Below are 22142 nucleotides of genomic sequence, written 5' to 3'. Positions count from 1 at the left end.
CGGCTGCGAATTTATGCTCATTGGACAATCTGACAGTGAGATTCAACAAATCACAGCAGCAAGTAAATCTTCCAATTGCTCTTGGAAGCTTGACCTCATTGACATCTTTAAGGTTATCACGAATTTGCTATATTGAAAGCCTATCGTTGGACCTTTCCCATCTCTCCAATTTGAGTGAGCTCTTCCTGGAGGATTTGCAAAATCTTAGAGCACTTTTAAAACTTCCACCTAGTTTGGTGAAACTCTATGCATATGATTGTGAGTCATTAGAAAAAATTGCAGATATATCCAACTTAAGAAGACTTAAAACTTTGTATATTGCGCACTGCAAAAGTTTGGTTGAGCTTTCAGGCCTAGAGAGTGTTGAATCCTTACGAAACCTTACGATAGCACAACACAAAGCTCTGACTATCCCTTATAACTATTTGCAAGAATGCCTACAAATAATCGCTCTTGGAAGTTTGACCTCATTGGAAGTTTTAGATTTATCGGGGTGTGGCTATCATCTTCAAAGCCTACCCTTCAGCCTTTCTCATCTTTCTAATTTGAAAAGTCTCATATTGAATGATTGGCAAAATCTAAGAACATTGCTACAACTTCCTCATAGTTTGGAGCATCTCTCTGCAAAAAATTGTGTGTCATTGGAAAAAATAGAAAACTTGAAAAGACTGAAAAGGTTGGATATTCGCAATTGCAAAAGTTTTGTTGAGCTTCCAAGAGGTGAGAGTCTTGAATCTGTTGATATAACAAATTGCAGTGGTTTGAGGATTCCTTCGGTTGAAAATTGGTTCCAGGTTAGTTAAGTTATGTTCCCCTCCCTCATCTTTGTGTGATTTGGTTATATGATGATGATGATGATGATGATGATGATGATGATGATGATGATGATGATGATGATGATGTAGGCACGTTCTGAAGGTAATATTGTCCAGATTTTCCTTGAAGTCTTTGGAGATTATGTATGGTGCAGTATTCCAAGAGTTTTGGGGCATACAACAACCTTTCGAATCATGAACAGTGGTTTTGATGGTAATGAGGAGTTTGATGGAGTTGGTGTTAGTGTGAGAAGCAAAAGCAGTGGTGCTTGGATCGTAAAGGAACCTCCCAAATATATTAAGTCTAAATTGTATATGGAAATTGAAATAGAGGTGGTAACAAGGTGGATTGGAGAAGTACTGGAGGTGTATGCTCATTTCCATCCACCTCTGCAGAAGAAGATGCAGCAGCTTTGTTGTTTATTTGAAATACATAGAAACTCAGATGGAGAAGTGCGTTTCTTTCCATCCACAAGAGGCTTCGTAGAAATTGAAATTGATGATGGTGATGATGGAACAACAGAAAATGAAATTAGAATAATGCCGATACAATTAAGAAGGTGATGATTCTTCAACAAGTAGTGTAGTAGGTGTAGAAGAAAAGAAGAGAAGAATTATGGTTGGGGAAGAAGATTATGCAGCAGCATTATTCCGGAGTTTCTCCTTAAGTGTTTTTGTTGGGCGGGATGACCGTGGATGCAGATCAGATTACCATCCTCTGATCTGGTCTGATCTGATCTACGGGCAGCTAGCTAGTTTTGTTTGAGGATTCCATTACTTCAATTATATTGAAAAGTGGCAAGTACATACGCTTCAAGGTTAGTTAGTTAGTTATGCTCAACTTAATTTATCTGTATGTATCACTGCACTTTGTCTTTGATGAAATATATTAATTAATGTGTGTGTTTGAAATACATATATATATAGAAACAAAGAAGGCCATCCAAATGCTTTTCTTTCCATCGACTGCACAAGGGAATTGAATGGATTCCGGCCAACATCTTCATGAACCATAAATTAGAGGCCCGGTGTTATTAAATGATTAAAAACATGATTTTTATAGTATTTGATCCTATTTTATCTTGTTTTTATAACTTTATATATGCATGCTTAAAATTAATTAATATAGTGATCATGTCCAAAACGTACAGCTTTTAATTATATATGCTTAAAATTAATATAGTGGTTTTGTTTAATAAACCAAGGTGGTAAGGGGTTATGCATGATTAGATAATCTGGGTTTTGTATGTTTAGTTTATATATACTTGCAATTCACGAAATCTCATTTGATTCAATTTTCTAGTAGTTGTGCATGGTATGGTAAAAGAAAAAAAGATCTAAAACTTGTAGGGGGTATGCTCACTCCAACATGTATTTATTTGCCTGATACTGTTTGTGTTTGTTTCACTCAGAGATATAGGTTGTTGAGATTGGTAAAGGCAGCAAAGTCGTATGAGCTTGACAAAGCAAGTGGATGGCCTTACCAAAATCAAAATTGCAGTGGTGGTTATGCTGTTGCAGTCCCTGTGTATAGTGGAGTTGATTTTTCCCCTCCATAGCTCATATTATTCTGAGGAACAGAGTAATGTTTGTGGTGTACTGTATTTGTGATCAAACAGGTTTTGGTGGCATGAACTAAACTCAGCAAGCTCCAAGTAAGCATCCACAACCTCTACTCATCTTATTACTTTATTTTAAAGCTCTCAAAGTTTAACTCTTGAATTTGAGAATGATGAGGAACTTGAATCGGGGAGTATAGCTTACAGGTTCTTATTTTTGAATTTGTGTCATTCATAATTTGTTATCAGTTTCATCAACCATCCATCTTTATAAGTGATTTGAAATGCTTGTTTTTTGCAGGCACTGGAGATCTTGCGGAACTACAAAAAATTCCATTGTAAGGCCCGCGGGAAGCTGAGTATATTTTGAGGTCTCAACAATGATTGGATCGCACAAGTATTGGAAGTGCATGTAGTTTGGAGAATGGATAGGAGAAGACACAACAGAACAGAAGATAGATAATGTTGCAGCATATATTAATTTGGGAGTTTAATTTCTCCTTTAACTGTTTTGCTTGGGATATGATGTGCCCGCATGTACTTTTTTTTTTTTTTAAAGTAACGAAAAGCTTTATTAATTCCGAACGGAACGGTGGGAGGCAAAGCCTCTCAAGTCATACATGATTGCGAATTTGGGTTTTACAGGCAAACCATCGATCGAGCTAAAAATTCTTGACGAACTACAACTAAGTCCGGCCTCTACCAGAGCATCTGTTGCATGATTAGCCTCCCGGTAGATGTGTCTAACTGTGGAAGCCCACGCTTTCAGACAAGAGCGGACGTATAGTATCGCTTCTTTAATCATCCACGGGATCCTCGTTGTATCGGAGGTCACCAAGTTAGCAAGGGACAGGGAATCAACCTCAATTGCATAGGGCCGTTTGGCAAAAGCAACGCACCATTGTAAGGCATAATGAAGCGCCTTCGTCTCGGCCTCCAGAACTGATGCCGCGTCATAGCGAAAACATAAACCCACAACAAATTGTCCGTTAGAGTCACGAAGACAAGCACCTCCTGCGGCTGCAAACGAACAGTAAGTAGCATCTGTATTCAGTTTGAGTCTTCCCGTGGGCGGCGCGAGCCACTTCACCCAAATTGTAGTTCTCCGCGGCGGGGCCACAAATCTAGTTACCAAACCAGTAGAGACAAGCAGCTGGGCATGGGAGTCATGTTTAAAGGGTCGAGAGCAAGAAATCAGAAAGACCTCCTGCTTTACCTTTTTGATTACTCCAACTGATGAGAATGGTAATCCTTCATAGACCCATTTATTGTAAGAGAACCATATAAACCAGAGGATAAAACATGGTATGAGCTGTGCCAGACTGTCTGCTGTTGAACCCGGAACCGCCATGAGCAACCACGCATGCATGACACTCCGATCGAATAGAGCTAGCGGCCGTGTCTGCCAAACCAAAAATCCCATGAAAATGTGCCCAGACCTGCTGAGCCTTGTTGCAGCTGTACAGGCAATAATCCATTGCAGCAGCTTCATTCCAACAGAGCGGGCAAACAGAGGGTAAGCAGTACCCAAAACGTTGAATAACGTCTGGAAAAGGCAACAAACGTCGAAGCAATTTCCACATAAAAAAGGAGATCTTCGAAGGCAATCCCTTTCCCCAGATGCGTGATGAAGACAGGCTATGTCCAGCTCTTGGTCGGAGCTAGTTATAGACTGTGGAGAAGGTGAAGTCATCGTACAGAGAGGGCGACCAGATCCAGCTTCCATCCGAGCCAAGCGTAACACGATCCTCGACAAAATCCCGCAGGGGTTGCATTCGCCTCCATGTGAGCGAAGCGGATCTCTAGTTCTGATCATCGGGATATCGTGCACGTAGAAAGTCGCTCCATAGCGAACCACCTTGAATAAAATTGAAGTTAAGTTTGGCCGAGAAGGCTCTCTGAATTGAGTCGAGTGATCTTACGCCCAGCCCTCCCTCTTGAGTGAGTGCCCGCATGTACTTAGTTTAGCTACTTTTTTTTTTAAGCAACAGGGACGTTTATTAAAGGCGAACAATCCGGTGAGAAGCAAAGCCTCTTAGATCATACATCATAGCTAATTTAACCTTGTCAGGCATAAGAACAAAGCTACTGAAAACTTTGGGAAAATCAGTGTTGAGAGCTTCCTCTGCTAGCCCATCTGCCACCTGGTTTGCTTCCCGAAAGACATGTTGAATGGTAGAGCCCCATTCTGAAAGGCAAGCCCGGATGTGGAAAACTGGCTCACGTATCCTCCACGGTATCAACTCCCTCGGCGAGGACACACATTTTTCCAGAGTAAGTGAGTCAACCTCAACCATAAGAAGCCGTGTCGCAGTGACCTCGCACCACAAAATGGCATTTTCTAATGCTAGAGCCTCCGCTTCAAGTGCTGAGGATGCAGCATCAAGGCGATAGCATAAACCCACTACAAGATGGCCGCTTGAGTCTCTTAAGCAGGCGCCACCAGCTACGCCATGCACAGAGAAAGAGGCGTTCGAGTTCAACTTTAATCTCCCCGACGGCGGAGCCATCCACTTGACCCAAACCGTAGTACGTCGCGGCAGAGAGTAAATGTGGGCAATCAAGCCTTCGGCAACCAGAAGATTGCCCATTGATCCCTTACAGCGTGGCTTCTGAGCAAGGGAGAGCAAAAGCGCTTCCGATTTAATCCTTCGAATAGTTCTTGAGGCGGAGAAGGGTGTACCATCATAAAAACATTCATTGTAAGCAGCCCACAAAGTTCACAGAACAAGGCAATGGAGCAAACATGCGTAGCCACCAAGCGATGGGGAGGCATGGAGCCACCAAGCCTGGCACACCGCTCTCACTAAGATGTCGCCGCGTTGGCTGAAGCCAAAAATTCTGTCAAAATGTCTCCATACCATCTGGACGCCGCTGCGATGGTAGAGGCAGTGCTGTTGGAAAAAATAGCTTAAAATGGCATTTTAAGTGGCTATTTCGTGGTACAATTATCAGTGGGGTCTACTTCCAATTTGGGTCGGGTCAAAGTGGATTCGGGTTCTTCGTAGTAAGACGAAGATATTGATATATTGTACGCTCAAAACGGATAATGGGTGAATGAGATATTGATTCTCAGAGTAGATCCATTTGAATTGGGAAATGAAGGGAAAAAGTGAGCTTTTGTCCCACATTGGTTTGGGAAGAGGATTTGCCCCACTATTTATACATGAGCTCTTTTTAAACTTATTGAATTGTATAGCATAGAGACTCTCTCTCGCGCGCAGGGGCCTTGCGGGCTAAGTTTCGGCAATATAGCCATGAAACAATTGTTTCATTGTAATGCATGAAACTTGAAACTTTCGTGGTGGTGTAATGCATGAAACAATGTTGGGCACCACGAATCATGGTGGTGTAATGCATGAAACAATGTTGGGCACCACGAATGAAACAATGTTTCAATGTAATAACTTGAAACTTTCGTGGTGGTGTAATGCATGAAACAATGTTGGGCACCACGAATGCAACAATGTTTCAATGTAATACATGAAACAATGTTTCACTGTGGCCAACTTTCGTGGTGGTGTAATAATTGAAACATTCGTGGGCCACCACGAATGAAACAATGTTTCAATGTAATACATGAAACAATGTTTCACTGTGGCCATTTCGTGTAGCTCCCTGACCGAAGCCGAAAGTAGTGGCCTAAACTACTACTACTTAGGCCGAAAGTTCGGCCTAAAGCTTTTGTTTGTGACTGTTGGGATTTAATTCAGCTGTTATGGAATTAATTTTTGAATTAATTTCAATTTTAATTTTTGAATTAACACCCATGTTAATGGTTGCTGTTACAAGAGTTGTAGGGATGCCTCTAAATGCCATAATAAAGGCTATTCACTCCTCATTCCCTATATAAGAAGGAATTGAGCAGTAGCTTTTTTAAACACAAAAAAAAAAGAAAATAATGTTTCCAAGCCTCAAAATACTTCTGCTTCTACTCCATTCTTGAAACTGTGTTTTGCCCGCGCTCTTGTTCGCCGGGTTCGTTCGTTTGGGTGCTCAAACGTCGAACCGTTGTACGTTTTATCCTGGGAGACCTAGGCCACAACGCTCCTAGCACTTTTGGGAGGTGGCAAATAAGGTTTTAAGGAAAGAAAGGCACTCGCCTAACTCGTACATTTCTTTCTTCCTTCTCCTTCTTTCTTGTTTGGATTATGCTTTTAAGCAAAAATCCGTTCTCTCTCTTTTGATATTTTATTTGGATTGGACTCATAATCTGAGGATTATTAGTTTCAATTTTGGTTGATATATATTGGTATATCTTTTTCGTAGATATACATGTATATATAACCTTTGGATCCGTTTTATATATATTTGTGTGTGTATATATATTTCGGATAAATATCCAATAATATTTTATATACTAGTGTGTGTATATATAAATATTATTTTTTGGGATATTAAATCGATTGTGGTTCATTATCACCAACAATCTTAAAACCTTATTTTATTTGATAATGAACAAATCGGTGGATTCCAAGAGTATTGGATCCGTGAATGTTGCTTGTGGTGCACATTCAAATGGTAGGAACGGCAATGATGTTGCACATTCTGTGATCCCGGTTGACGGCGGCAACGTTGGAAATAATATTTCCATGGGAGTTGCAGAAGCATACGATGGTGCTCCGGAGAACTGTGGTTAACGATCCGGTAGACCTGTGGCTAATGCCAAACAATTGGTACCTATTGTGTTGTCTAGTGGATCGGCTAAAAGCCACGAAGGATCCTATGATGGTGTAATGACTACATGGTCTGAGGACTATGGTAGTGTGACCAATGACTCCAACCGTAATCGAAGAAAACTCAAGCGGAAGCTTAGCTTTCAAGAAGATTATGAGAAGAAGGAGAAATGCCACTATGAAGCGAATCGTCATCCTGGTGAAAAGGTTGAGGACAATTTCGCCATGTTCAAAACATGTGGATGGTTGGACGAGTGAGGTCACAACCGAGGTACCCCCGATGTGCGCTATGGACCACCCGTTGTGGAGTGGACGGTTGAGAATGGAACAAGGCACACGGGTTCGAAGGACTACTACATAGAAATAATGGAAATTGGTTTCCAATGTAATTTTTTCCTATTTATTTATTTGTTAAATAAATGTTGTAGTATCCTTGTGATACATTTTATTGTTGAAAAAATGAATTGTTCCATTTGTGTGTTTTGAACTTTGTATATTTTAAAATATTCTTGTGTGACATTTTTAATATATATAAGATTCAATTAATAAGGGTGCGTAGTGCATCACGGGGCATTATGTGAAAAATGCTAAAATGGCTTAACGGCCGGAACGGAATGTAACAAGCACGTTACATGTTTGAAATCCCGTAAAAGGACTTCGGTTCTAGTTCATGTTGAACGATACAGATTTCAAAATAGGATCAATTTGTCAAAAAAAAAATGGGATAACTATATAATCGTGAGCGTCACAGCTCAAGTGTTCAATATTTTATATAATATTCTAAGAACGATTATATGAGTTTGGTTCAACTAGTTTTGGAAATTTGGTTGATTTGATTTTGTTAATTGTGTTATAATTAACTTGATCAAAAAGTCCAAGTTATACTAGTATATTTAAATTTGAGACAAATTGTGTTTTGGTAGATAGTGCTTTTGTAGCACTAATGGAAAATGCAATTTAATTTGGCACTTTGAAGTGCAAATTAAAACACTGTAACAGTGCTATTAAGCACTAGGTAGAGTGCCTAATTAGGCACTTTCGGCCACTTGGTGGCTGCACCTTTAGGTGTTGAAAACTTGAGCAATTGGTGCTTTGGTAATAGCAATAAAGGTGCTAGATTATGATTGGTCTTAATGCTAATTTACGTAGCTTAAACCTTTCGTATGTTGCTAATTAAATTTAGCATTGTAAAAGTGCTATGTGATTAGCACGAAAGGAGGTTTGGTTAATTATGTGATTAACTAATGATTCTAGTGCTAAGTAGCACTGTAATTATAAATTAAGCAACCGAATGTTGCTGCAAGTTTATAATTTAAAGCAACAGAGATTGCTTTGGAATCGGTGTGTTAGTTTGGTAGCAATGATTCGTGCTTGGTATAGCATGATTCGTGCCTCATTACTAAGCACTAATTCATGCTTCAATTTCGGAAGCACTGATTCGGGTTTGTGGTCTTTCGGTCAAAACCAAATGGATTCGTAAGTGCTGATCTGTTCGCACCTACGAGATGTGCTAACGTGTAGCACATGTCTATTCTTTATAAGAATAAAAGGATAACCAAATTAATTGTGGATTAATGCGGTTATGAACGATCGATGTGGTGAACGTGAAACACCTATTGGTGATTTCGGCGCAAGCGTTGGTATTGTACTCGAGAGTACGGTACGGTATTCACCTCAATCGAACGTTGTTGCCGAACATAAATATCAAGACGTTGATATGTTCAGGTCTACCTCAAAGTATGTGAGGTGAGACAATACTTTGGACAAGTGAGTACCTTTTAAATAAGGTTACCCGCATGAAATTCTTACGAATTGTAGGTACATAGGAAGTTTTCCTACTTATGCCTGAAATGTGGGGGTGTCTTGCCAAAGGTGTGTATTGGTTCTTAGTACACGAGTCATATAGTTTGGATGTACATAAGAACGCAATAAATTGAATAAAAAAAATCATCGTTCTTTGAAGATGTATTTTTGTGAAGGTTCAATATCGAACCTAGCACGTTGAAAGGAACTTTCGGCGAAGCTATGGTTGAAGGGTATGAAAGAGAACCCGAGCTCAAAGCTAGACGTAGCAAGAGAGCTAGGATTGAACAATCCTTTGGTCCAGATTTCTAACGTACATGCTAGAATGTGACGCACATATTCTAACTTGTTTACTAGAAAATAAATTGAATTTTCTGACATGGTTGTTAGGAAAACGAGCCTCGAACGTATGTAGAAGTGGTGACTTTTACAGATGGACCAACCCGAGAGAGGCTACCGAGAGTGAAGTAGATTCTATCTTAGAGAATCATACTTGGAACTGGTTGTTCTTCCTCCAGGTTGTAAAACCTCGGGATCCAAAGTGGATCACTAGTCGGAAGAGAAAATCGGTTGATTATATTGAAGTAAAATGGCCAGGCCTGTAATTGTAGATTACATGCAACGCGAGTGCCACGGTTACTTCGATATAAATATTCTCTTGTGATGAGAATAAAATCCATTAGTATGATACTTGCCAAAGCCGTTTAGCGAGACTTGGAAGTTCATCAAAATGGATATATCGCTTTCTTAGTAGACATGGAACGACCTGAGGGTTTGTGGTTCCACGATGTGAAAAGAAAGTGTGTAATTGGTGAGATCATTGTATGGTTCGAAACAATTGCCTCAGTATTTGGCATGTAAGGTTTGATCATACAATGATGAGTAACGAGTTTAGTATAAACTAAGGTGACAAATGTCTACGTAATGCGTACGATAGACGAGGTTATCACTATTTGTCTATACACGATAAACTCAACATGGGTAGTAACGATCACATGATCAATTCTACCATGGTCATGTTAAATTTGAGATTTGACATGAGACGAGTGAGTTTGGCAGATTTAATCTTCGAGATTGAAATCGTGGGAAGACCGTATGGTCTCGTGTTAGGCCTATCTCATTGTGTCGATTGAATCCTTCCAAAGGATTTTAATCAAGTGGCTTGGACACCGTTAGATACTAACGTACAACTAGCCAACGATCACGAAGATTGTACTTCTCACGGAGAATACATTCAGATTATTGGTAGTTTAATTGTATCAAATGGGTTGTACTAGGCCGGATATTGCCTTTGCGGTTAACGAACTCGGTAGACATACGAGTAGCCCTAGTGTTGCGCACTAGAAGGCAATAGAAGTTATGAGATACTTAAGGTATGCTCGTGACTTTGGACTGCACAAAGTGGGATATCTAGCCGTATTTGGAAAGTATAGCACGGATATCAAAGGACGCTAAGTCCATCAAAGGCTACGTCTTTACGTAGGCCAGTGCAGTCAGTTTGACGGAAATTCTCGAAATGAATTTGTGATAGCTAAGATCTGACGGGATCAAAGCTGAGAGCCTTACACTCGTGTCGCGAACGAGTAGGCCGAATGGCTATGCCATTATTTCGAGATGTTCCTAGTGGTGAACTCGTACCTCCAATTTGTGTGCATTGCGATAGTCAAGCCAAAAATTGGTTAAGTACAGAGTTAAATGTGGAATGGTAAGTCTAGACTTATAAGTCGTGGATATAATACCATTAAACAATTTCTCACAACGGGGGTTATCTCTATTGACTACGTGATGTCAAAAGATAACGTAGCGGCCGCTAACTCGCTAACCCGAGGGTAAGCAAATGGTTGTGGAGAAATTGGAACGAGGAATGGTCTAAAGCCCTTGGACTAAAAGTTCTATAGTGGATACCCAACCTAGCTAGCACCTAGGTTCAATGGGACAACTAAATTATGGAACGGAGCGTGTCACTGTGGGGGTCTCGGACTTCCTACCACTCCTCGTTAGAAACAGTGACTCCCGCACAAGGCTAGCACGTTGGTGCTTTAATGATTCGAATGTCGGTTGACATGTGTGAGTATGCGGGATACTCGGAAAAGAATCACCTATGTGAGAGAGAAGTGAGGGTCGCTTCAAAGGAGAATTGATGGGCACAATTCTTCACAAACTCTTGCAGAACCAGGACGGTGACCCACGATCAAAATGGGCACACTCATGAGAACAGAGCATGGTTGGGAGGTTCCTGTGTGAGATATGTCATCGTCTACACAAATGGCAGTCGGTTCAAAGACATCGCGTTCTACCGTACAGCCAGTAGAGTAAACATATCTTTACAAGGGAAGGTTCAAAGGGTATAGTGATCCCTACCTATCCTATGCAGGGATCGACCGTTTAACACAGTTTGTTTCCGATTTCAAAATACCCTGAAAATCAATTTTCATTTATGTGGGGGATTGTTGGAAAAAATAGCTTAAAATGGCATTTTAAGTGGCTATTTCGTGGTACAATTATCAGTGGGGTCCACTTCCTATTTGGGTCGGGTCAAAGTGGATTCGGGTTCTTCGTAGTAAGACGAAGATATTGATATATTGTACGCTCAAAACGGATAATGGGTGAATGAAATATTGATTCTCAGAGTAGACCCATTTGAGTTGGGAAATGAAGGGAAAAAGTGAGCTTTTGTCCCACATTGGTTTGGGAAGAGGATTTGCCCCACTATTTATACATGAGCTCTTTTTAAGCTTATTGAATTGTATAGTATAGACACACTCTCTCACGCGCAGGGGGGTGCAAATCAAATCTCAGAATGTCATCCGAAAATTGACAGGCCCGCTAATGCATTAAACTTGAAACTTTCGTGGTGGTGTAATGCATGAAACATTCGTGGGCCACCACGAATGAAACAATGTTTAATGCATGAAACATTCGTGGGCCACCACGAATGAAACAATGTTTCACTGTGGCCACCACGATGCTTCACTATAATGCATGGCCACCACGCTTCACAATAATGCATGGCCACCACGATCGGCTGATGGCCTAAACTACTACTTAGGCCGAAAGTTCGGCCTAAAGCTTTTGTTTGTGACTGTTGGGATTTAATTCAGCTGTTATGGAATTAATTTTTGAATTAATTTCAATTTTAATTTTTGAATTAACACCTATGTTAATGGTTGCTGTTACAAGAGTTGTAGGGATGCCTCTAAATGCCATAATAAAGGCTATTCACTCCTCATTCCCTATATAAGAAGGAGTTGAGCAGTAGCTTTTTTAAACACAAAAAAAAAAAGAAAATAATGTTTCCAAGCCTCAAAATACTTCTGCTTCTACTCCATTCTTGAAACTGTGTTTTGCCCGCGCTCTTGTTCGCCGGGTTCGTTCGTTTGGGTGCTCAAACGTCGAACCGTTGTACGTTTTATCCTGGGAGACCTAGGCCACAACGCTCCTAGCACTTTTGGGAGGTGGCAAATAAGGTTTTAAGGAAAGAAAGGCACTCGCCTAACTCGTACATTTCTTTCTTCCTTCTCCTTCTTTCTTGTTTGGATTATGCTTTTAAGCAAAAATCCGTTCTCTCTCTTTTGATATTTTATTTGGATTGGACTCATAATCTGAGGATTATTAGTTTCAATTTTGGTTGATATATATTGGTATATCTTTTTCGTAGATATACATGTATATATAACCTTTGGATCCGTTTTATATATATTTGTGTGTATATATATATTTCGGATAAATATCCAATAATATTTTATATACTAGTGTGTGTATATATAAATATTATTTTTTGGGATATTAAATCGATTGTGGTTCATTATCACCAACAAGTGCTCCATGCTTGAGCTTGCAGCTAGGCAGATAGGGCAGATCGAAGGCAAGCAAAATCCAAAGCTTTGAAGAACATCCGGGAAAGGTAGCAGTCGCCGGAGTAGACGCCACATGAAGACAGAAATCTTCGAAGGGATTAAAGTTCCCCAAATGGCTGTTGAGGATAAACTCCTTCCTGCCATTAGCCGGACCAAATCATAAGCAGAGGAAAAGGAGAAGTTACCATAAATCGACGGCATCCACAATACAGACCCTGAAGATATTGTATTTTCCTCCACCAAATTCCTCACGAGCTGCATTCTCCTCCATGTGTGCGAGACAGCTGAAATTGAGAAATCGCCACGATAGCGTTCCTGCATGAAGGAGCTCCACAAGGTACCCCTTTTAGATAATTGAAGTATAGCTTTACAGAGAACGCTTCTTGGATGGACGCAAGACAGCGGACACCCAAACCGCTCTCTTCAGTCGGCAAACACACTTTTTTCCACGCCAGCCAATGCCGTGTCGGCTTTCCATCTATGGTTCCCCAAAAAAACTTAGCGAACTTTGACTCGAGAACTTTTTTTATTTGTTTTGGCAGTGGTACAGAAGCCATTGTATATAACAGGATCATTGCCAATACATGCTTAATTAGAGTCAGCCTCCGTCCTGGAGATAGCAGCTTGCGTTGCCAAGAGTGAAGCCTGCTGTCAACTTGTTCCAGAAGATGATATTAGTAATGTACTCTGTTCCTCCCCGCGAACATGTTTACTCCCAGGTAGCGAAAAGGTAAAGTAGAGTGCTGCATAGACAGAATGCGCGACATTGTGGATAACCTTCCCGTAGAACAATGCTTGGAAATGACGAAGAAGCTCTTGTTATAATTGATTTTCAGTCCGGACCCGGCTTGATATTGTTTTAACACATCTGAAAGAGCCTTCAGTGAACCTGTTGAACCATTGACAAAAATTATAATATCATCTGCAAATGCCAAGTGAGTAACAATGGTGCATCCTAGCCTCGACGAGTATGGTGATAATAAGCCGGTGCCCATTTTATAGATAAGAGATTGGGATAGGGCCTCCGAAACAAGAATGAAGAGGAGGGGGGGGGGGGGGGAGAGCGGGTCGCCTTGCTTAACCCCCCGCGTCGGCTGAAAGAAACCACAGTTGATCCCGTTTACCAAGACTGGCAGACGTGTTGCTTCCAGATTGTTCAAGACCAGATTAGTGAAAGCCACAGGGAACCCAAACCTATCCAGAACTGCCCTTAGAAAGGGCCAAGAAACCCGATCAAAGGCCTTCATCATATCAAGGTTCACCGCAACATTCGCTCCCACCCCCCCCCCCCCCCCCCCGCACCACTTGTTAATGAATTGCAGGAGCTCAAAAGCCAGCAACACATTGTCTTGAATGCTTCGACCCTCAACAAAACCTGCCTGCTCTCTTGAAATAAACTTGGGCAGAATAGAGCTTAGCCGAGAGGTGACTACTCGAGTGAAAATTTTGCTGGCAAAGGTGCAGAGGCAGATTGGGCGATAATCCGCGAAAGTGTCCGGATTATCATTTTTTGGAATCAGAACTATCTGAGCACTTGCCATCGCGCGAGGTAGAGGTACGCCGGAGAAGAATCCCGGGCCGCCATGAAAACGTCTTCTTCTACAATGTCCCAGCAGCTTCTAAAGAAAGCTCTCGAGAATCCATTTGGGCCAACTGCGCTGTCTGGATCCAACTTCCACAGCGCTTCTTTAACATCCTCGCGTGAGACGGGAAGGGTTAAAAGAGAGATGTCTGCGTCAATCAGGTTCGTTGGAAGGCATTGTAAAAGAGGTTCCACGCCTGAACAGTTCTCCGCTGCAAAAAGTCCGGAGTATAATGATACTGCCTCTTCCTGTATAGCAGATTGAGTCGTGAGGAGCTCCCCTGTGCCACTTCTGATAGCACTGATTCGCTGCCTTCGGTGCCTCTTTTTAACCACAGAATGAAAGAAACAAGTGTTAGAGTCTCCATCTTTAACCCACTTCACGCGAGCCTTTTGTTTCCAGAATATTTCCTCCTGTTTGAGAGCCTGAAGAAGGTTCGCTCGCTGCTTGTGTAGCAACTCACGGTTGACAGGCGAAGGGTCTTCATCAAAAGCATTCTCAACCTCCGTTGTTGCACGTTCCAAATCCCTGATTCAGTCAAAAACATTCCCAAAAGTGTCACGGTTCCAAGAACGAAGGCCCTGCTTTAGTTGCTTTAGCTTGAAAGCGAGAGCCCGCATTCCCCCTCCTTCTGCAGGTTGATTCCAAATTCTGCTGACAATAGCCCTGAAGCCTGGGTGGGTGATCCACATGTTTTGGAAACGGAACTGTTTTAGGCATGACATCGACGTATTGGCTCCATTTAGCAGAATTGGGGAATGATCCGAAGATGTCCTGGCCAGAACATTTATTCTCACCTCCGTGAAATAATCCCTCAAAGTAGTGTTCATCAAGAAACGGTCTAACCTCTTCCAAACTGCCCCCGTGGTTCGGATTCCATGCCAAGTATATAGGCTGCCTAAAGTGGCGAGATCAAGAAGTGTGTTTTCTGCTATAAAGTCCGAGAAGTCGGACATGCATCCCACAGCTGGTATAGCATTACCCCTGTATTCTGCTATAAAGTCCGAGAAGAATTACTCTTTCGACACTTTGATCTCCTGATGGAAGAGCCAACCATGGAGAATCTGGTACTACAACCACTGACGCGAAGAGATTGACGGTGGAATCACCGAGCCGCTTGAATTTGTTGTTTGCAAGAAGAAAAGCGTAGGAGCTGTAAGTGTCGATACAAAGAAACACAATCGCACAAGGATTAATTCCAAACTCCAAACTCTAGTTAAGGATTAATTAGATAATTAATCCTAGTTTTATTGATAATTTATTCCCAAAATCCTGAAAATTCAATAGTCGGAGGACTAGATTTTGACTAATCAATCCAAGTCAAAGTGTTGTACCTTATGCCTTATGAGTTGTTCCCTTGTCTCCCTATTCTTCCAACTTTAGTAAGGGCAAATGAGTTTTTCTACCTAAAGTTTGTTCTCTAAGCTAACTTAGCATCATCCTTTCATTTCATCCACCAACACTCTAAACACAAAATATCTACCTTCTCTCTAAGAATTTGGTAGCTTCTTCTCCAAGCCAAATTTTGGGCATCTTAGATTCTACAAGTTGGCTTCCAAGATTCATACTTTCCTAACCTTGAGCATAGGGGAGGGTAAGATCCTTGATCTCTTGGTGTTTTTAATATCTTTTTAGATGTCTCTTTCTAAAAATAGAATCTTTGTTGTCTTTTGGGTTGTTTGTGAAGTTGGTGTTGAAGAAGAGCTTTAGGAGAAGCTTTTAAGGGTGAGAAAAGTGAAGTGTTAGGCTACAAAGGTAACCCTTGCTTTACAAAACCTATTTTCTTACTTATATGATGATTTCTTGGCTTCTAGTTGTGATTCTTGTGTTGAAATGTGAGATTTGATGCATTGTCTTGTGGTAATACGTTGAAGTCCCCTCCTACGAGAACTGGCCCAGAATTCGTGAGGCAGGCCGTGAGCTGCGACCACAAAAGAGCCCTGTCTCTGTTCTCGTATGTTTTGCGTTTATATGATCTCACAAAACTTACTGCTTTAACGTCCAGTTCACATACGTAGTGTACAGACAGGGGCTCTTTTGTGGTGACCACGGTGGTTGATCATTGCACTTTGTAGTGTTGATCAGTACACTTTACCACCGTTGAGATCAATCTACACTTTTTATGTGGAAGGTGGTTTGCATATGGTAAGAGCAAGATTCTTTCATATTATTTATCTATAAACTAATTAAATTTTAAAATTATTTCTCAAATATAATAGGATTTGTTCATTTTTTAATTAGATGTGGTCAATCATGCTTTTAAAATGTAGCAAAAAATAATAGAATCTCATAAAGTATATATGATTAACAAAACTTGCTCATTATATTCATATTATAAGCTGCAGTTGGCTCTCGACAAGTAAGGATTCAAGCATTATTAAGGAAAAAACAAGTTAATAAGAGAAAGAAAACTCAAACCAACCTTAATTGAGGTTTTAATTTATTCCTGTCATTACATTATTATTATTATTATAAAGAGATCAGATGAGAAGCTCTCTGTTCTGAGCTTAATTGCTCTCCTGTCTGTCTCATTGAAGCTAAGTCACATATGGATGCAACAATGGTTGATCAAAACACAACTTAGGAGGATTGAAGACAAGACTAACCTCGCAGATTTCTCAATGAGTTAGAAAGTTTCCGCGCCACTTTCCAAAACTCAGATAAGGATTTTCGATAAACAGAAACATCGCAATGGAAACATTCGACGCGTCGAGTTTGGGATTCGACGCTTCGAGTTTTCTACTGCATCATCATAGGTTGTAGCCCTTCAAGTCTTCTTTCCAATGGCTTAAGAATCACTTGATCGAATCGGACATTCCTAGAGTGAGATATGATCAAAATACTAAGGTGTTGTCAAATTTAGCAGGATTACAACTATTTGGTCTTTTGCTCCACTTTTCCCTTCTTTTGTTCTTGTGATCGAATCCATTGAAAGTACCACTCTTTGGCTTTCTTTGAAGAATTTTAGTTGTCTCCTTAGCTTCACCTTGACATTGTTTTGGCTCCAAACTTGTCTTAGAACTTCCCTTGCTTTTGCAATTGATCTACACTGGTCTCAAAACACTAACAAACACCGTAAAACTTTCAAAACAAGTATAAAACTATATCTTTATGAGATCAGAAAGCAAGGAAATATGCATTGAAAGTAACAATTTAATAAACTTAAGCCCACAAATAGATTCAAACTAACAAGAGAAACATGTACAATTAAGCTCACATGCATCAAGTAGGTTGAGAAAATATGTATGAAAAGATACTATATTCTAATAGAGTCAATAACTGTTGGATATAATCCATTCAAACAATCGGCCTTAATTATTGGGGAGCCAACAAATGACTTCCGTCATTTGTGTACATGATGTGGCTAAATGACCTTTTGTCATTACCACTTCCCTTGCTTGTAGCTATTGTGTGGTTGGGACAAAAGGTGTCTTCACCTTCCTACACACTATATAAACAAGCAAGGAAATCTTGTCTAAAGGCAAGAAAAAAGCTTCTTCCTTCTTTCTATATAAGAATTAATATATATTATAATATAATATATATAATTCGTGTCTATCGATTAAGGCCTGAGCAATAGTGAGGTTCGCCTACGTGATTGCTAGTGCAAGCTATCCGTAGTAGGTCTGTGTAGCCTGTCGAAAGCGTGTCAGGATTCTAACTGCACCGTTACCGGGCAAATAACGCTTTTAAGGTAGTGTTATTGTAACACGGCACAGATTTCCTTTCAACCATACACCAATAGTGTCCGTGCTTCTTAAAAGGCTTCCAGATCGTGCGTTGACGTTGCTATTTTCCCGAACAGTTAAAAGCGTTAGTCTGCAACAGTCAACCTTCAGCATTATGGCACCTACTGTCATACCAGATCTATCAAAAATCACCGCCCTTGATGGGAAAAATTACAGTAGGTGGGCTAAAAGAATGCTTATTCTTTTCGAACAATTAAAGTTGGTTTACGTGCTATATTCAGTTGCACCTGAACCTACTCCAACAGTGTTCTCTCCGTTTGGTGCTACAAAATGTAATCATGAACCTGATTACACTCCGGGTGAAGAATCGAGAGAAAGCAGTCCTGAAATAGATTACATTCCGGGTCAAGAACCGGGTGTAACTCTGATTCAATTAAGAAATGACAATGCGGCAGCCAGAGGATACCTGCTGTCACAAATGAATGACGATTTGTTCGACGTCTATGTCAAACAAGATTCGGCAAAAGTCATTTGGGAATCACTGTCAGAAAAGTACGGTTCCAATGAAACTGAAAATCAAAGTGTTAGAACTGTCTACAACAAAAGGAGTAGAAAAATCAAGAAGTTCAAAGGAAAGTGTTTTACATGCAAAAGCAAGGACACCGAGCACACCAGTGCTACCATCAGAAGGGCAAAACTAACAAAAGTCAATCTGACATAGCAAGATGAGTATTGAGTCTCTTTAAATAAATAGTTATTTTGAGTAACTATATTTGCTCTAGTTCTAAGGGTTCGCATGAAGTATGGTTATCTTAGTACTGAATTCTAGTTGAGCTGTCTAGATTTTGATTACTTAGTAGTACTTATTTCTTTAGTATTTTGAATACTAATGACATTGATTGAAATAATTCGTGCATAGATATTGCTCAAACTTTTTACTAAAATTATTTGTATAAAATTAAGAGCATAGATCATAGGCTTCAATTGTAATTTAGTGAGAACATGGAAAAGTCATCATTCTTGAACACTCTGTCTAGGAAGATGGTTTTTAAGTAAACTTCGGTTTCAGCACTCGACTTGGGAGTTTTAAGAAGTAGGATGTTGATCATGCAGGCTAGTTAGAGCGCCACTTGATCTTTACCTGAAATGAGGATGACTTTCATATGTTGCTAATACAATCAAAGCCTTGCAATAGAAGTTGTTGAAGTACTGCAATAGTAATATTGATCTGCATCCTATAAATGCTTTATATGAGTTTTAAATTCCTTAAGGGAAGGAAAATTGTGCTAGTGGCAACTCTGAAGTCTCATTGTTGAGAGATATTCCGAATAAATATGAGCTCAAACATATTCCTTTTGTATGAGATTAATTTCTTATAAGAATATGATGTGAAATTTGTGATTATGTTGTTCAACTTGATGTAGCATGTGGACAACATTATTTCTATGGCTTACTAACAATGAGCATTTGTATATATATTATTTAAACTCTTGGTTGAGTCATATTGAAATACCTATAATTCCTAGTTAAAGGGTAATTGTGATCAATTGAAATAACCAAGTTTGTTGAAATATATTCAACTGTTGAGCATGTATCAGGCAGAGTGCGAAGCTTCTATAATGCTCCACAAAGCAAATCGGAAAAACTCAGTCTACAAAGGAGCTAAAGTTGGGAACCAAAGATCAGTATGAGTAAGAGATCAAATACGTTTGACAAAAATATTTGTAAGTGTTGCATTGTGGGGGTAATAAACTCCTTATATTTTCATCAAAAGTTTCTCTGTGGTATTGATCGAGAATAATGATGAAAGAGAATGTTTCATGTTAAACATGAAAATCTCAAGGGATTATTTACGAGTAAACGAAGTACTCGTCAAAGTGCATGTAAGTTTGGTCAAGAGAATCAACTTACTTGAGGGCTAATTATGAGGATTAGTCGTTGACTCATTGGAAGGACTTAAAGTCCAAGTGGTAATGAATTCGTGGTGGATCCCACTTCTGTGGTCAAACGAAACCATGAAAAGAGTTACAAAATAGTACACTAGTTGGTCATTCCGACAGTGTGTGTAGTTGTGAGGTTGAGCTACAGCTCTTAATGAATTCATAACTCTTTGAGAAAGGGTGGTTTTGTTGAGACAAACTTAATGAATTCACCGCATGTGAGGTTGAGCTACAACTCTTAATGAATTCATAACTCTTTGAGAAAGGGTGGTTTTGTTGAGACAAACTTAATGAATTCACCGCATGTGAGGTTGAGCTACAGCTCTTAATGAATTCATAACTCTTTGAGAAAGGGTGGTTTTGTTGAGACAAACCTAATGAATTCACCGCATAATGACATGAGTACAAAATGCTCGTGGTGCCCATAGATACTCTGTAGCTAGTCATGGTGGTCTGCGTAGAGGTAGACTTGACAGAGTTGAAGGTCTATCCTAGAATAGACCTAACAGGGGATATCTCAGGGTCAAGAGTATGACCTCACATATTTTAAAGCGACCAAAGCAAATTAAGTGCGTTAAGTTCAAACTTTGTCTATTCGATGAGTTCAAGATCAAATTCACTCCCGTTTAGAGAAGTACTTAATGTCACTATATGACAGTTCAAGTTTTATACACTGGCATGAAAATTTGTTTTGATCGTTGTCAGGCAATGACAACATCAGCCTAAGTCCCTTTAATGGTGGGGGGATTGTTGGGAGCATTTAAAAGGAAAGGCTTCCTTTTAAATGCTCCCAACAATAACATTCAAAAAAATAAAAAAGTGACGATTAGGAGGTAGGCGCCAACCTAACCAACCATGGCAATTTAGCATCTAGGAGCCACTTAGTCGGCCGGCCGAGTTAACTCGACAAATTCAGCAAACTAGCCAAGTCAATAGAGTTAACTTGGTTGATGATGAGTTATTATTATTTTATTTAAATAATTTATTTTTTTGCAAGACAAGTGTAATATTTATTTATGTGTATATATATAATATAATAATATAATATTTTAGCACATGATTCTAGGATAACTCTTTAATATTATACCACATGACTCTAGGACAACTCTTGGGAAAAGATATCCTAGAGCCATGTGCTCTCATATATATATATATATATATATATATATATATATATATATACCTTGCTAATATATGCACACACAGCGTTTAATTTTTCTTTTTGTATTTTGTCTAGGTGGTAGGTGGGATTTTAGCGTCCGACTAACGGCTAGTTTATTTTGCAACGTTAGCTAAAAGATATGGTCGTGGCCACTATGTCTTGTTGGAGATGAGAGGAGATCATTAATACCAATTGGATTGTTTTTTTTTAAGGCAAAAACATTATTGTTGAGGTAAACCCAAATCAAGAATAAAAGCAGGTGGTTAAGCAATCGTGATGCTGTGGAACTCTGTCCACCTTGCAAGGTGGGCACGATTCTATATTCATAATTATTGAATTTTATGTTCATAATTATAAAGCTATATATTCATAATTTTTGAACTTCATATTCATAATTATTGAATTCCATGTTCATAATTAATGAACTCTATGTTCATAATTACTGAACTATATGTTTATAATTATAAAGCTATATATTCATAATTTTTGAATTTCATATTCACAATTACAGAACTCTATATATGTTCATAATTACTGAACTGTATGTTCATAATTATAAAGCTATATATTCATAATTTTTGAATTTCATATTCACAATTATTGAATCTCTATATTCATAATTATAGAACAATATGTTCATAATTATGTTCACAAATCTATGTTCATAATTATAAAATTATATGTTCATAATTTTTGAACTATATATTTATAATTATAAACAGTTTTGAAACCGTATCCACCTTGCAAGGTTCCACACCATAATTTTCTGTGGTTAAGCATTCCAAACATTCAAACGGTTGTAAGTTGATCTGTTGAGGCGTTTTCTTACTTAGAATAAATCATGCTAAATTGTTTATAATTGACAGGCTCGAATCGAGAAGAACGAAAAAAGTGCGCCAATAAAAGTTGAAACTTCGTAGTTAATTACCTAATCAATAACTTGATCAACTAATTTGGTTAAAGTTACCACTCTATGATAAAACAGATGATACACGGGATCATGTATGAAACATCATAACATATGGCGTGAATCCTTGAATTTTAGCGAGTACTCCTAC

The 22142-nt window shown here is 39.4% G+C and overlaps 1 protein-coding gene and 1 long non-coding RNA gene across 4 annotated transcripts in view; one reads left to right on the top strand and one right to left on the bottom strand.

Moving 5' to 3' along the window:
• The window catches only part of LOC109146704 (TMV resistance protein N-like), a 129424-nt gene that overhangs the window by 3370 nt on the left and 103912 nt on the right, over positions 1-22142 (top strand). The gene's annotated exons all lie outside the window — the stretch shown is intronic.
• LOC109146727 lies at positions 2004-19709 on the bottom strand. Its single transcript, XR_002048489.1, has 3 exons — positions 19697-19709; positions 9347-9352; positions 2004-2114 (listed from the first exon to the last, which is right to left on the bottom strand). It is a non-coding gene; the product is annotated as an uncharacterized LOC109146727 (long non-coding RNA).

The sequence above is a fragment of the Ipomoea nil genome, unplaced genomic scaffold, assembly GCF_001879475.1.
Source record: "Ipomoea nil cultivar Tokyo-kokei standard unplaced genomic scaffold, Asagao_1.1 scaffold1936, whole genome shotgun sequence".
Classification (NCBI taxonomy): domain Eukaryota; kingdom Viridiplantae; phylum Streptophyta; class Magnoliopsida; order Solanales; family Convolvulaceae; genus Ipomoea; species Ipomoea nil.
Note: the sequence above shows the minus strand (reverse complement) of the source record. Positions and strands in the feature narration are given on the sequence as shown.